This window comes from Corythoichthys intestinalis, chromosome 6 (genome assembly GCF_030265065.1).
Source record: "Corythoichthys intestinalis isolate RoL2023-P3 chromosome 6, ASM3026506v1, whole genome shotgun sequence".
NCBI lineage: Eukaryota > Metazoa > Chordata > Actinopteri > Syngnathiformes > Syngnathidae > Corythoichthys > Corythoichthys intestinalis.
The window spans coordinates 30,158,673-30,172,034 of NC_080400.1; the positions used below are offsets into that span (position 1 = coordinate 30,158,673).

Here is a 13,362-nt window from a genome sequence, read left to right on the forward strand (position 1 = left end):
AACTCAACTCTGTGGCCTACTTTGCAAGACTTTTTGGCACAACAAAATCAGCAAAGTTGATAGAAGTGGCTCACTTCAGTGATTTGTACTCATCTAGCGGCTGGAGGAGCATGCATATTTATCCACGCTGCCTTTATCTGAATGAGATATTTTGGTGTTCTTGCACAGCTGGGTCATGATGGTATTAATAGACATTGCGCGTCTTACTGTAGTCTCTATACAGATCAATTTATTCCATTTATAGTTGAAGTGTTTTTCTATAGCGATCCCTATAGGATGCACATTGATGTATTATAGTTAGACTGGTGCAGATGAGAGAAAGAACAGTGTTTTCTCACTGTGAGGAATAAGGGTAGCATTGTGCTCAGTTGGAAAAGTAGCAATGTTGAAGAATGGCCTAATACCTCTCTGCCATTCAAAATGTTTATCCAACTGAGAAAGCACACCTGGGAATGTAAACAAGGAAATTCAATTTTAAAAGTGCCCTAACGTTGAATATGGCTCTTCCAAATTGCGTGATATTTTCATGTTCTGATCACACACAGACATTGTAAATCTCTACCTCTCTTTTTCTTAATGTTTTTGGAAGCAGTTTAGCACCTTTATTCAGCATGTCATCACATAAGCAGGCAGTCTTGGCTTTCTTCTTCTCCCTCCGACTAGGTGTGAGCTGAAGTTGACAATTTCATGCATGGTGCATTCTGGCCGTCTTGTCCGTCCTATGCTCTCTGAGGCATGCTACACTAAAGGAATTGATTAATCCTCGTATACATCCACAAAGGGAGACTGCGAATATCACCAACCGCTCAGCCGTAATCTTACAGAGTGTGACTGCATGTTAACTGCTCCTTCGTCTGCTCATCAAACGCCCACGCACGCACATCAAGCACGGGTCGTCGTGCACACGCAACACACGTGACTTCGCAAAGGCGGCGGATCCCTCAGAGGAATGTTGACTCTTCCATTTAATCATTATGCCTGTCTCCCTCACTTAAAAAAATTGTCATTTTTGAGGCCTTCTGATCCACGTGTGGCATCAAAGCAGTAACAGAATTTGCAGGAAAGACTCTCAATTAAGATGAATTATTAGTAGTAATTCATGTAGACCAACTACACACACGTGAAAAATGTAATGTATTTTGTATTTAGTGCACAACTTGCAAGATGGTCAGGCTAGGCTGGAGTTTAGCTTAACTAGAGTGACCATATTTTGATTTCCAAAAAAAAGAGGACACTCGGACCGGCCTCGAGATACCTGACGAGGTACCTGACGTTCGCTCAAAGAAGCCTAATCACTTTAATATATTTAAAATGCGCCTCCTCCGTCTGGATAGAAAAATCAGTTTTATAACAAAATAGTAGCTATATAACCAAAGACACCAATTCAAATTCTCAGAGTTTGCTCAACAGGCTTTATTATTCCTAAATTAATAGAACAATAATAACTTAAAACAACTGGAATGAAATAATTAAAAAAATAAATAAATTAAAAAAAAAAATAAAAATAATAATAATAATAATAATAATAGTGCCTATCCTGTGTTTGCGAATCATCCTTGAACAAAACAAGGAAGGATATTACCTGTCTTTTCAATTGTTACTGTACAAATAAGTAATCTGAAATAATGTTCTAAAGCAGGGGTCCTCAAACTATGGCCCGCGGGCCGGATACAGCCCGCCTCCACATTTGGTCCGGCCCCCAGAACAATACCAGAGAGCATTTTGATTTTTTTTTTTCCCCCAATAGTGTTATTGATTTCCTGGCTTTTTTTCCTGTGAAGAACCCAGAGAGGGTTATTTGGTTATTATATATTTAATTAATAGTGTTATTGTAGGAAAGCCCCATTGCATGTTTGTGCTTTAGTTTAATTGTTACTACGCTGGCCCTTTAAGAAAGGCGCACGAGTTACTGTCTCTCCTCCCTTCACTGCCGGTGTACACGAGTCACTTTTTCCTCCTTTCACTGCCTGCGGTTCGTTCCTCAAGCTTCCGTCCTGTTTCGTGGCAATCCAAGTGTTGTGTGTGAATGAGACAGGTGGTTATATTGCAGAAGTGTGCCTCGTATTCGTTAGCTGCCACGAGCTAACCGCTAGCCGCCGTGTGCTAACCGTTAGCCGCTAGCTAATCGCTAATGCTAATCGTTGGCCCCTTTGGCTACATGGTGGAGGCTGAATTTTGTTTGTTGCCAATTCACTTATCTAAATTGTTAGTTATTTTCCTGCTTCATGTGTATGCTCATTATTGTGAATTATTAGCATTTTATGCATTATGTAAGCAGTGTATTTCATTTACATTATGTTTAATGTTTTTCCTGTTAATTTAGATGTGTTTAATACAGTATATGTTTATAGGTTATATATATTATATTACTGACGTGTTATATGGTTATCTTGTATTCACAGACACCGCAATACAACAAAATGAATCTCATACTCCTTTCATCATCATTAAAAGAAACAAATAAATCCTGACCGTCCCCTGTTGATTCTCTGATCGGAGTCACAACTCCATAGCGTCGCCGGCTTTATACAACACACCCATAGAGGGATCCCCAGTCAAATTAACCCTCTTTTTCAGTTATTATTATTTATTATTATTATTTTATTTACTTTTGTTCTGTGAAGAATCCAAAAAGGGTTATTTGATTGTGGCTTTTTGAAAAACAATGCATTTTTACATTTAGGCACTCCTGCAATTGTCACACTTTTTCTGTTACAAATTGACCCCGGCCCCTCATCAGAGAAGGGAAAAGTTATGTGGCCCCCACAGGAAAAAGTTTTGGGACCCCTGTTCTAAAGTATACCTCTTTTGTAGAAAATCCAGCTTTCACAAAAAGCTCTTTTCTCTTTTCATTGAAATAATTTAAATCAAAACGTAGCCTCACAACAATACAAAAAAAAAAAAAAAAAAAAAAAAAAAGCATCACTTTAGTCTTTAGTTTTTGGGTTTTTTTTTTGTTTGTTTTTTTAGCCCGTTCGGGAACAACGAAACACTGCTCAGACGTCTGTTTCCTGTGTTAGTCAGCACAGCAGAGCCAACCTCTCTCTGGGAACACGTCGCAGGCAGCACAGTACCGTAGTTTTCTGTGCAAAGCACACGCTAACAGGTCCCATGAAAAATAATGAAAATCAGACATTTTCATGAATTCATAAAAACACGCCGGACACCCCAAACAGGATGTGAAAATTGGACATGTACGGGCAAATGAGGACGTCTGGTCTCCCTAGTTTAAAAGTTAACACCTAAACGGTGATAAACCGTTGACTTTTTAAGAGTGTGATCAAAATCTGCCTATCTCGTTAGTTTGCATCAGCATATGATTGATTAAATAAGACATGGCTGATCAGTGAGAATGATCCAACATTTTATCCATTTTTCGGCCTTGATCTCAAAATCAGTAAAGCCTTCCTATCATGCGTATGACGCAATCAAAATTTGGTAGATTAGCTTTGAAGGTATGTGTAGGTCAAATTTGAACATGGTATATTGTCCCCACCTGCCCATCCACCCAACAAAGGACCAATGACATGATTGATGACTCATTAGACCTTCCTGACCGCAGCTGTCTCGGTGGCTATTTGGTTTGTGTGTATTGTTGTGCTTCTCATCCGCAGCCACCGTCAAGGACAAACTGTGCATTAGTCTGGCGCTTCACAGCGGAGGGCCAGCGCTTGGAGGGCTCTTAGCTCTTTCCATGATGTCTCTCGCTGCGACGACAAAATGTGGCGTTCTGCAAGTGAGCATTAAACATTCTGCCGCTACTTAACTTTTACCAAGGACTGGAAGGCCTGAATGAATTAATCACATTTAAATGGAACACGCTGTTTAATATTGCTGGTGAAAATATAGAACCTACCGTACTCCTATAAACATAAAATGTGCATGTAAATAAAATACCAGGAAACAAAAGCATACACATGTTACCAGAAGTGTTTAGGGTACAAAATTTGTGTCTTTTAGGGTATCATCCAAGTGACAAGCCTACTTAGCGAAATTGTGTAGCTTTTGTCAGAAACAGTCAATTTGTGTATATTTGGTTTCGACTAGAGGTGGGAATCTTTGGGCACCTAACGATTCGATTACGATTACAATTCAGAGGCTACGATTCGATTATGAATCGATTATTGATGACACCCCCCCAAGCTATTAACTGCCTTTAATGTTTTGAACATTAGTTACAAAAATATTACAAAAATCCTCTCAGGCTTAAATAAACTGTTATTTCAAGTTAACACTTCAAAACAGTACCGTATTTTTCGGCCTATAAGTCACAGTTTTTTTTCATAGTTTGGCTGGAGGTGCGACTTATACTCAGGAGCGACTTATGTGTGAAAATATTAACACATTATGATATCATTTCACATGTTATTTTGGTGTTTTGGAGTGACACTGAAGGTTTGGTAAACCTGTTAGCATGTTCTTTATACTATAGTTATCTGAATAACTTAATAGCTATGGCCACGTTCGCGTTCTGCCTTTGGCAAGGTGTGTTCAATTGTATTATTGACTTTTTTATATTGAAATGCATGCTTTTAATGTGTGGTGATTACACGCCCACGTGGGGGCGCACTTGCACTTGTTTACGTGAAGAAGAGCGCTCACACACCAGAAGAAGACAGCTACGTATCTCTGACTGAGTGGGCGAGTTAGCGAGAGAGAAACACGGCTGCGAACCTACCTTCATTGTGTATGTTTGTAAAATATCTCTACAGTGGCAACGCCTGTGTGTATCATCTTTTCTGTTGTTGTTGTGTGTTTTCCACCCGCGATCGGACACTTAGAGCCAGGTGTGTGGTTGTTTGAACGATGCGCTAATGCTAGCGAACTCATGCTAACCGTTTGTGTCATTTCATTGCTGTAAAAGCTCCTAATTATCATTTATTTAAGTCGATACGAACCTGTTTGGTATCGAGGATGAAATTGATTCAGCAAATTATACGGACGTCCAGCATCGTCATTTGGGAGTTTAGCCCGCTGAATAGCCAAGACCAAGCCGTAGCGTCCTGGTGAGGACAGTATATTCGTATTTCGTTGTTCATGCACTGTACACTGTACACCTATTCAGCATGTTGTTCTTTATTGTATTTTTATATTAAATTGCATTTCAAGATGACATGTCTGTTCTATATGTTGGATTTTATCAAGTAAATTTCCCCCAAAAATGCAACTTATACTCCGGTGCGACTAGTATATTTTTTTTTTCTCTGCCTTGAGCATTTTATGGCTGGTGCGACTTATACTCAGGTGCAACTTGTAGTCCGAAAAATACGGTAAATAAAATACTCAAGTCCCCATTCTGTATCAGCAGCTTTAAACTACATTCAATTAATCTAATGTTGTGAATCAACCGGTACAGTTGTTAAAATTGTTAAAATTGCTCCCGTTATTCGATAATTTCCCTTCCGTCTACTTTCGACATGTGAAAGTTTTAAAACTTTTAAAGATAGATTCAAGTCAAGAGTTAGTAGATTTTGCCGATTTAGCGTTTCGAGTATTTTAGATAAAAAGTTAATTAGGTTCACTTGGAAGGTTCGCTTCCAGGGAAGTCTACTGCTTTAAGATGGCGGCTGTTTACTAACGCCAGCAAGTCTGTCATTTCGCATCTAGTTCTTTATACGTGGGATATCTACAATAGCATTATGTCGCAATAGTTTGGAGCCACTGTCGGCAGCAGTCAGGTATTATTGTTTTTTTTATCTAACCGCATGAGTTGAGCCGTGTGTGTGTTCCGTGTATTGAGCATCGTCATAATGTTTACTCTCGGTCTGTTCCTCATTGCGTCCGGAAGACCGCGCTGACTGTGTTTTAGTTCTGCTTTACTTTACATATTTCAATAATCGGAATTTGGATGTTTGTGAATCGTTCTCGAATCTTCCACGGGCGAATCGCAAATAATCTAAGAATCGGAAATATCGCACACCTCTAGTTTAGACTGAAAGTAAAAAAACTGAAGAATACGGCGGCTGCAGTTCCCTCCCGGGTCGATATATATATATATATATATATATATATGTTTATATACAGGGAGAACAAGTATTTGATACACTGCCAATGGGAAAACCCATTCGCAGTGTATCAAATACTTGTTCTCCCCACTGTATATATATTAGGGGTGTCAAACAATAAAAAATTTTAATCGAGTTAATTACAGCTTAAAAATTAATTCATCATAATTAATCGCAATTAATCACAATTCAAACCTTCTATAAGATATGCCATATTTTTCTGTAAATTATTGTTGGAATGAAAAGATAAGACAAGATGAATATATATACATTCAACATACGGTACATAAGTACTGTATTTCTTTATTATAACAATAAATCAACAAGATGGCATTACCATTATTAACATTCTGTTAAAGCGATCCATGGATAGAATGACATGTAGTTCTTAAAAGATATATTAAAACCCCTCTTCATGTTTTCGTTTTAATAAAATTTGTAAAATTTTCAATCAAAAAATAAACTAGTAGCCCGCCATTGTTGATGTCAATAATTACTTACACAATGCTCATGGGGGCTGAAGCCTATAAAATCAGTCGCACCCAAGCGCCAGCAGAGGGCGGCAAAACTCAGAAAAACACAACAAGTACATCTTTCACTCTGCTGTCATTTTAATGTGTTTGAGCGGGGCATTTGTGCGTTAATTGCGTCAAATATTTTAACGGGATTAATTATAAAAATTACAGCTCGTTAACGTGATAATTTTGACAGCTCTAGTATATATATATATATATATATATATATATATATATTTTTTTTTTTTTTTTTTTTTTTTCTTTTTTATTAACTCACCCATGCTATAACTGAACCTTGCCAACACCAAAGGAGGACTATTCCTGTGGTTAAAGCAGGACTCCCACATATACAGTAACATAATACACATCTCATGAACGAAAAAATTAAAAAATCATTTTAAGTGGGCCAAATCAATAATATTTAAAGTTAACTAATAACAATTGCTGCTGTAATTTCCTTTTTAATAAGCCATGTGACTTGCAAGGTTTTGAACAGGTGTGATATTGGCGTGTGGCCAAAGTGTACACATCTGATGTTGCTCACTGTGTTCCGCTGTGTGCTCAGTGAGCTTATTTGTCTGCTCAGACACATGAAAAATTAGAGCGAACATTATCCCTAAGGATGTGTTCAGACTGCAGGCATATCTGATTCCAATCGGATTGTTCCTCAAATCTGACTTTTAGGGCTGAACGTTCACACTATTTTTAGCAAGTGTCCAAATCAGATGTGGGCCTGTTCAGACTGGACCACATTATTATACTACTACTACTTTTACTACTAATACTATCAGAATTCTGTTTTTGGTGACTGTTCAGACTACAAAAGAGTCATCCGGTTTCAATCTGGATGGGCTAAAAATCAGATTTTTGCTGCCCGTCTGAGCAAGGCCTTAGACTCTGACGTTATTTGAAATTGTAAACTAACAGTCAAGAATAAGGGCACCACTGAACTCTTAAAAGAGCAATGATTGATTTCATTTAATAGCATACATCCGTTGATACAATTAGTGATTTAAAATCAATCCTTTTTATCATGAAATCAAAATATATTACAACCAAATGGCCAATTACTAATTAATTAATTAATTAACTAAATGAGTAGCTATTCAATATTCCTCTCCACTTTGCGAAGCATCAGCACAGACGAAACAAACTGATTTTAAAAATGCAATTTAAATAGTATGTGGCTAACGTACCAGGTTCACACTATCGGGTTTTGTTTCACCAATTATAGATTGACTTGCTCTTGTAGCAGGTTATAAACCATAAATTTAAGTCAGCGTTGGATTAATATATTTGCATTTCCTTGAACTTGTTGAGAGTGATGGGTGGAATGCTTGAGTGATATCAGATTGGAAGAATTACTCCATAGCAGCCGCTCTTCAAATGCACATGTTGCATACTAAGCCACGGTAGCCAAACATTCTCAAAGCAGATGATTCTTAAAATAATAACGTGTTTCAAAAACTTGAATCAGAGAACGTGCACCTACTAATTCAACTTGATCTTACTGGCAAACGAATTGAGCACATTTTCTGGCCCTGCTCTAAATTCGGAAAAGGTAAAATAAACTATTTTCAAAGCGTATTATAAAGCACTACAAGGCTGCAAGAAAAAAAAAACCATTTGTGGCCACTACCCCCAATGCTATTATAAAGCCCTCAGTAAAAAACAAATAAAGCAACACATATTTGATCGTGGGCCGCTGGGATGCAGTGGCAAGAGGCTATGAAGTCTAAGCGAGCCTCATTGCTTCCTGCTTGTTTAATCATCCTCTTTGGAGGCGACGACTGTGGACGGAATACAAAACAAGCCAGCGACACCGCAATGGCAAGAATTCTTAGACAAATACCTGCTTGCATACATGTCGACTCCATTTGTTAGCTTGTAAGTAAATAAAGACCAGACCATTGCAGCAAACACAGCTGAGAGTGATTTTCTAGCATACGTTTCTCTTAGTCCACCCACACACTTGGCATGCTGGCCATCACCGCTACCTCCGGGGCGGCCGAAGCGACCACTGCAGATGAGAGCGCTCCAGACAAAGGCAGCAACCCTGAGGTGAAGTAGAAGCCGGTAACGTGGGCTGCACTGTGCACAGATAATGGTCCGAGCGGAGGAGTGAAGAAGAACAAGGAGTATTTTGTGCCTTTTTGAATTCTTTTACAACTTTTTAATATGGCATTTACTGCGGTTATGATGTCGAACTCCTTCGTTAGAGGGGGGGCAAGCACGAGGCGGCACAGACAGTGACCATGGTGAGCAATAATACAAATTGCCTGAGAGAATCACATCAAATAATCTACGCTCTAATAAATGTTACGGTGCTTCAGCCATTTTCATTTTTTTGCCAAAATCCCTGTCCAAAAAATACAAGTCAGTGAACCATGAGGAAGTGGTAAATAAATAAGCCGCTTTGTCATGTCCGTAAGAGAAAATTTGAGCACAGTCGGTAACGGAGGTGAGCTATGCGCGATGACATGTTGCACTTGTGAGAGACCATTTCTTTCATATATGATGAGTCAGTCACAATGTTATTGTTTGCTCCTGCACATACTGTATATCATACCTTCTCACTGTATGAGCTAAAGCCTGTGATCATGTCAACTCTCCTATTTATGTACTTGGCACATTTACTACCTTGTGTAAATACCGCTAACCATATCGAAAGATACTCAAAGCACAAAATTTCCCCAGAGCCACTAAATCCAAAACGGTGCCCATCTGTGCAGACTACTACCAATATTGAAGTCAAATATATGATGTGCTAGCGTCCTTTTCTGAAAATGCCCCAACATTTAAGTCTACTCCTGGCCCGTGTCCCATACACCCACAAAGTTCAGATAGGTCAGTGCTTCTCAATTATTTTCTCTAAAGTTTTTTAAGTCAGACCACAATATGCCAAACAATTTGACTATAAAAAACATAGCGTCATTGGACAGAGGGACAGTTTTTATTTTTGCAGCACTTGTACCGTCCAACATTACCAAGACTGTCTAACGCAAGCAGTATCGGCTCCTTTGATATGGTGTGGCTTTTTTTGCATTGAGCCACTTAGTATGCCACCTTATATGATGCTAACAGTTACTGGTGCACGATAATTATTGGTCCGATAATTATCGGTCCGATAATAGGAATTATGATGTCATCCAAATAAATCCAACAACATAATTAATAGGACCGATAATACAGTATGAACTGTGCTCGCTGGCTGGGAAATCAGTTGACCATTTGCGGGGCATTGCTGCCACCTGCCTGTCAGAATAATTCACTTCATCTATAATTTGGCCCACAAACTCATTCACTTTACACAGTGGTGTGCCAAGCGTTAGCATTGACAATCGTGAATGCTTTCTGTTACTTACGTTTCCGCCTCGGAAATATATGTCTGTAAGTATTTATGTTTACTATAACATATGGATGTGCAATATATGTTTACTTCGGTGGTGAAGGGTCATATGTACAGAGCTTCATAAGTTGTTGTGTTATAGAAGCCAGCCAATGCTTAAGGCTAGTAGCTCAAGCTAGTGTGGTATGCTATACATACATACATATAATAGTTGTCGTGTAATGTTAGTCCTGTCAGCATGCTTGGTAAGATTTTATACTATGCAGAGAATAAACCTCATACTTTGTTTAATATGGGTTCACTCACTGCCGTTTATATTGATTATTATAAGGCAAGCCATTAATCCTTTTTGTTCTACCATATTTTTGTTATGAGGAATGAATGATAAACCTTACTATATAATGTTTACAGTGTTAGTTATAAGTAAGTTATTGAGAGGCTTTTTGGTTATTGATAGGCTTGAGTCCTAACCTGTCTCCCAGGTTAAGAAAGTTGTTTCATGGACCAAGACCACAACAGTCTCCTGTAGCACCAAATATTTTTATCTGATGACAAAGCACAATACCTGTTGGATTTATGTTTTAGTTCAGTGCTCATTGTTCAGGAAACACATCTTCAATTATATTGACTAATTGATTGTGATTGACTCAAATTATATTTATTTGAAAAAATAAATATTGGCACTTTATTTGAAGTCAAGACTGTTCTTGTCTTTGTTTTGTTCATTATAATAATGTTCATGTCATTATGAAAATTCTGGTGAGATCAAAGACAAATCTATGTTGAATCCACCATTATTTTTTTAAACCTCCAGCTGTTCAAAAACTCGGGTGAATATACATTAAAAAAATTATATATTTATTATCGGTTATCGGTATCGGCTTTGAGGAGCAGGAAGTTATCGGTATCGGTTTCAAAAAATGGAAATTGTGCACCCCTACTAACAGTGCTAGCTGGTTTGCTGATGTAGCACTCACAATAATCAATAAGTTGGCAATATTCGGCACGTTTTCACTGACAAAATATCAAGCGACTTGTCAATGTGATCAGGGTTTAATGTCTCTAAGGCTAGGTTAATACTACAAGTCTTAATGCACGAATCCGATTTTTTCGTGTTTTTCCGACTCGAGTACGGCATTAACTTGACGGTCTGAACGGGACATGTCGCATAGAAGTGGACCATTTCAAATCCGATCTTAGTCACTTTCGTATGCGGTTCAAATCCGATCTGGGCCACATTTCAGAACGTGAATGGCGGTCTGAACTGTGAAACTTTCAAATCGGAATTCGTGCAGCAATTACGTCAGCAAAAAGCAAGAGGCACGGAGGACGGCAGCCATGTAGGCATTAGCGCCTAGCTTGAACTCTGCTTTTAAGCACGAAGCAGGCTTGACCGCAGTCATAAAAAAAGAAAACGAAGGAAAGAATAAGCCTTACAATTTTCGATTTTCATGTTGTGCGCCAAATGAGCAATATTTCATTATTGCACACATGGCCGAGTCGGGGCAAACTGACGCACCCACGTCATTTCACGCACACACGTCAAGGCTCATGTGTGTGCGTGTATGCGTTCTATCAGTTCATATAAACTTTGAATATAAGACTAAACGGGGATTATTAATGTCTGTTATATGTGTCCTCTTTTTGGAAATCGAAATATGATCACTCTGGAATGACAAACAGCTAGCATGTGTAATTTGTTTTGATGCTTCTGCGCATCTCTTTGCTGAACGTATCTCGGACTGCGAATTAGTGCGCATGCGTGATACTTGAACAGTCTCAATGAACTAAGGCAGTCTGAACCGGCACGCCAAAAAAACAGATATGGCAAAAAATCGGATTTGTGCATTAAGACGTAGCATGAACCTAGCCTAAGTGACATTTTAATTATTTTGGCTTAATGATGTCCACTGCTAACATTTTTAGACATAGTAAGCATACCAGTCTTTCCTTGTCTGCCACTGTGTTAAAAATGGCCGACATCCCTGTCAAATATTTTTTCATGGTGTCGCTGAAGGGTTTGTTCAATGCACTTAATATCTCTTGCTCTTTACTGCGCACCTCTGAAAATGAGAGCGCCACTGCCATCCACTGAGGTGACGTGCAATTACACTTTATTCTAGTAAGGTAAAAAAATTATGTTCCCTGAGGTCACATGTGCCCCCCATGGCATTGCTATGCGCCCCCTCCACTGCTATTTGCGAGTGACTGAGTTAGGTAAAGCCTTAGCGTAGGTAATCAATTGACAAGGACCATGAGTTGGCTTTGATGCAGCACACCTGATCATCCTTGTAGCAGCAGAAGACATTTCTTTACTGATGCACTCATACACAAGGGACCGGGGCTCCAATAAATGCTACCTTAATGGATTATTGATTGTACTGAATATTATTGATAAAGGCTTCAGCAGGCCTTAATCCTCAAATATAACTTTATTTCTCTTGACTTTTTCCTTCTGGAAGTTTAGGAAGCAATTAAGTGTTTTTTGAGGCAGCGGCAAAGATAACGTAATGACATACTATGTCTTTGTTGACCAGTACCAGAGGCCTTGTGAACTCAGCGATTCACTGATATTAGACTTTGAAAGAGATTTCCAAGTCAGCAGTTTGACAAATATTGACTGTATTTGAATTGTGGAATAATTAATTTTTAAAAAATCACAGCAGCTTGTTCATTTAAAAATATACTGGGAGAGCAAACCGACGCAGATAACCCAAGCAAAGAGAGAACAACAAAGCAAAAATATGTCTCTTTTCAATATATATTTTTGGATTACTTGCATATGTTAGGGATGCAAAATATATTGAAAACAAAGCAACAATGAAACAGTTGCATGTGCGATATGCATATTCAAAGACTTAAATTAAGTCTAAACGTATGTGTTGTATGCTTTGTTGAACGCTTTTGGAGTTTGAGTTTGACCAGTCCGAATTCATCATTAATGTACTTTGAATTCCGACTCTCCTAGATACTCTTTCCCCATTGACTAAAGCAGGGGTGCCCTAGTCCAGTCCTCGAGAGCCCCAATCCATCCTCCAACACACCTGAATTAAATAATTGGGGTCGTTATCAGGCTCCTGCAGAGCTTGCTGATGAGCTGATCTTTTGATTCAGGTGTGTTCAAGGAGAGAGACATTGAAAACAAGCTGGATAGGGGCTCTCCAGGACCAGATTTGGGCACCCCTGGGCTAGAGCAATTACATGGCTGTCACTTCCACATGACTACGCATGAATAAAATAATTAAAAGAAATGCTGTTTTATTTCTTTGTTCGTAGCCCTTACACAAGTGTGACGAAAACTTGTCCCTGATCCCCTGCTCTTATAGTGTACTCAAGGTAATCAACGAAAAATGAGAATTCCCATCAAAAAATTCAAAGTGTTTAAGATTGTTGTCACTGGCTGCTTGTTGAGTGAAGGTCCTAGCAAAGCATAACACCAAAGGTTAATCACTCAGGATTATTTTAAAAACCACTAAATTTCAACCCTATACTG

The 13,362-nt window shown here is 38.6% G+C and overlaps 1 protein-coding gene across 3 annotated transcripts in view; it reads right to left on the minus strand.

Moving 5' to 3' along the window:
* The window catches only part of lrfn1 (leucine rich repeat and fibronectin type III domain containing 1), a 294,461-nt gene that overhangs the window by 151,256 nt on the left and 129,843 nt on the right, over positions 1–13,362 (minus strand). Inside the window, exon 1 of one of the 3 annotated variants that reach the window (XM_057839197.1) lies at positions 601–856. The exons of the other annotated variants lie outside the window; for them this stretch is intronic. The gene's annotated coding sequence lies outside the window, so the exon portion shown is untranslated. Of the gene's footprint in view, positions 1–600; positions 857–13,362 lie in introns of those variants that run through there. 3 annotated transcript variants of the gene reach the window in all.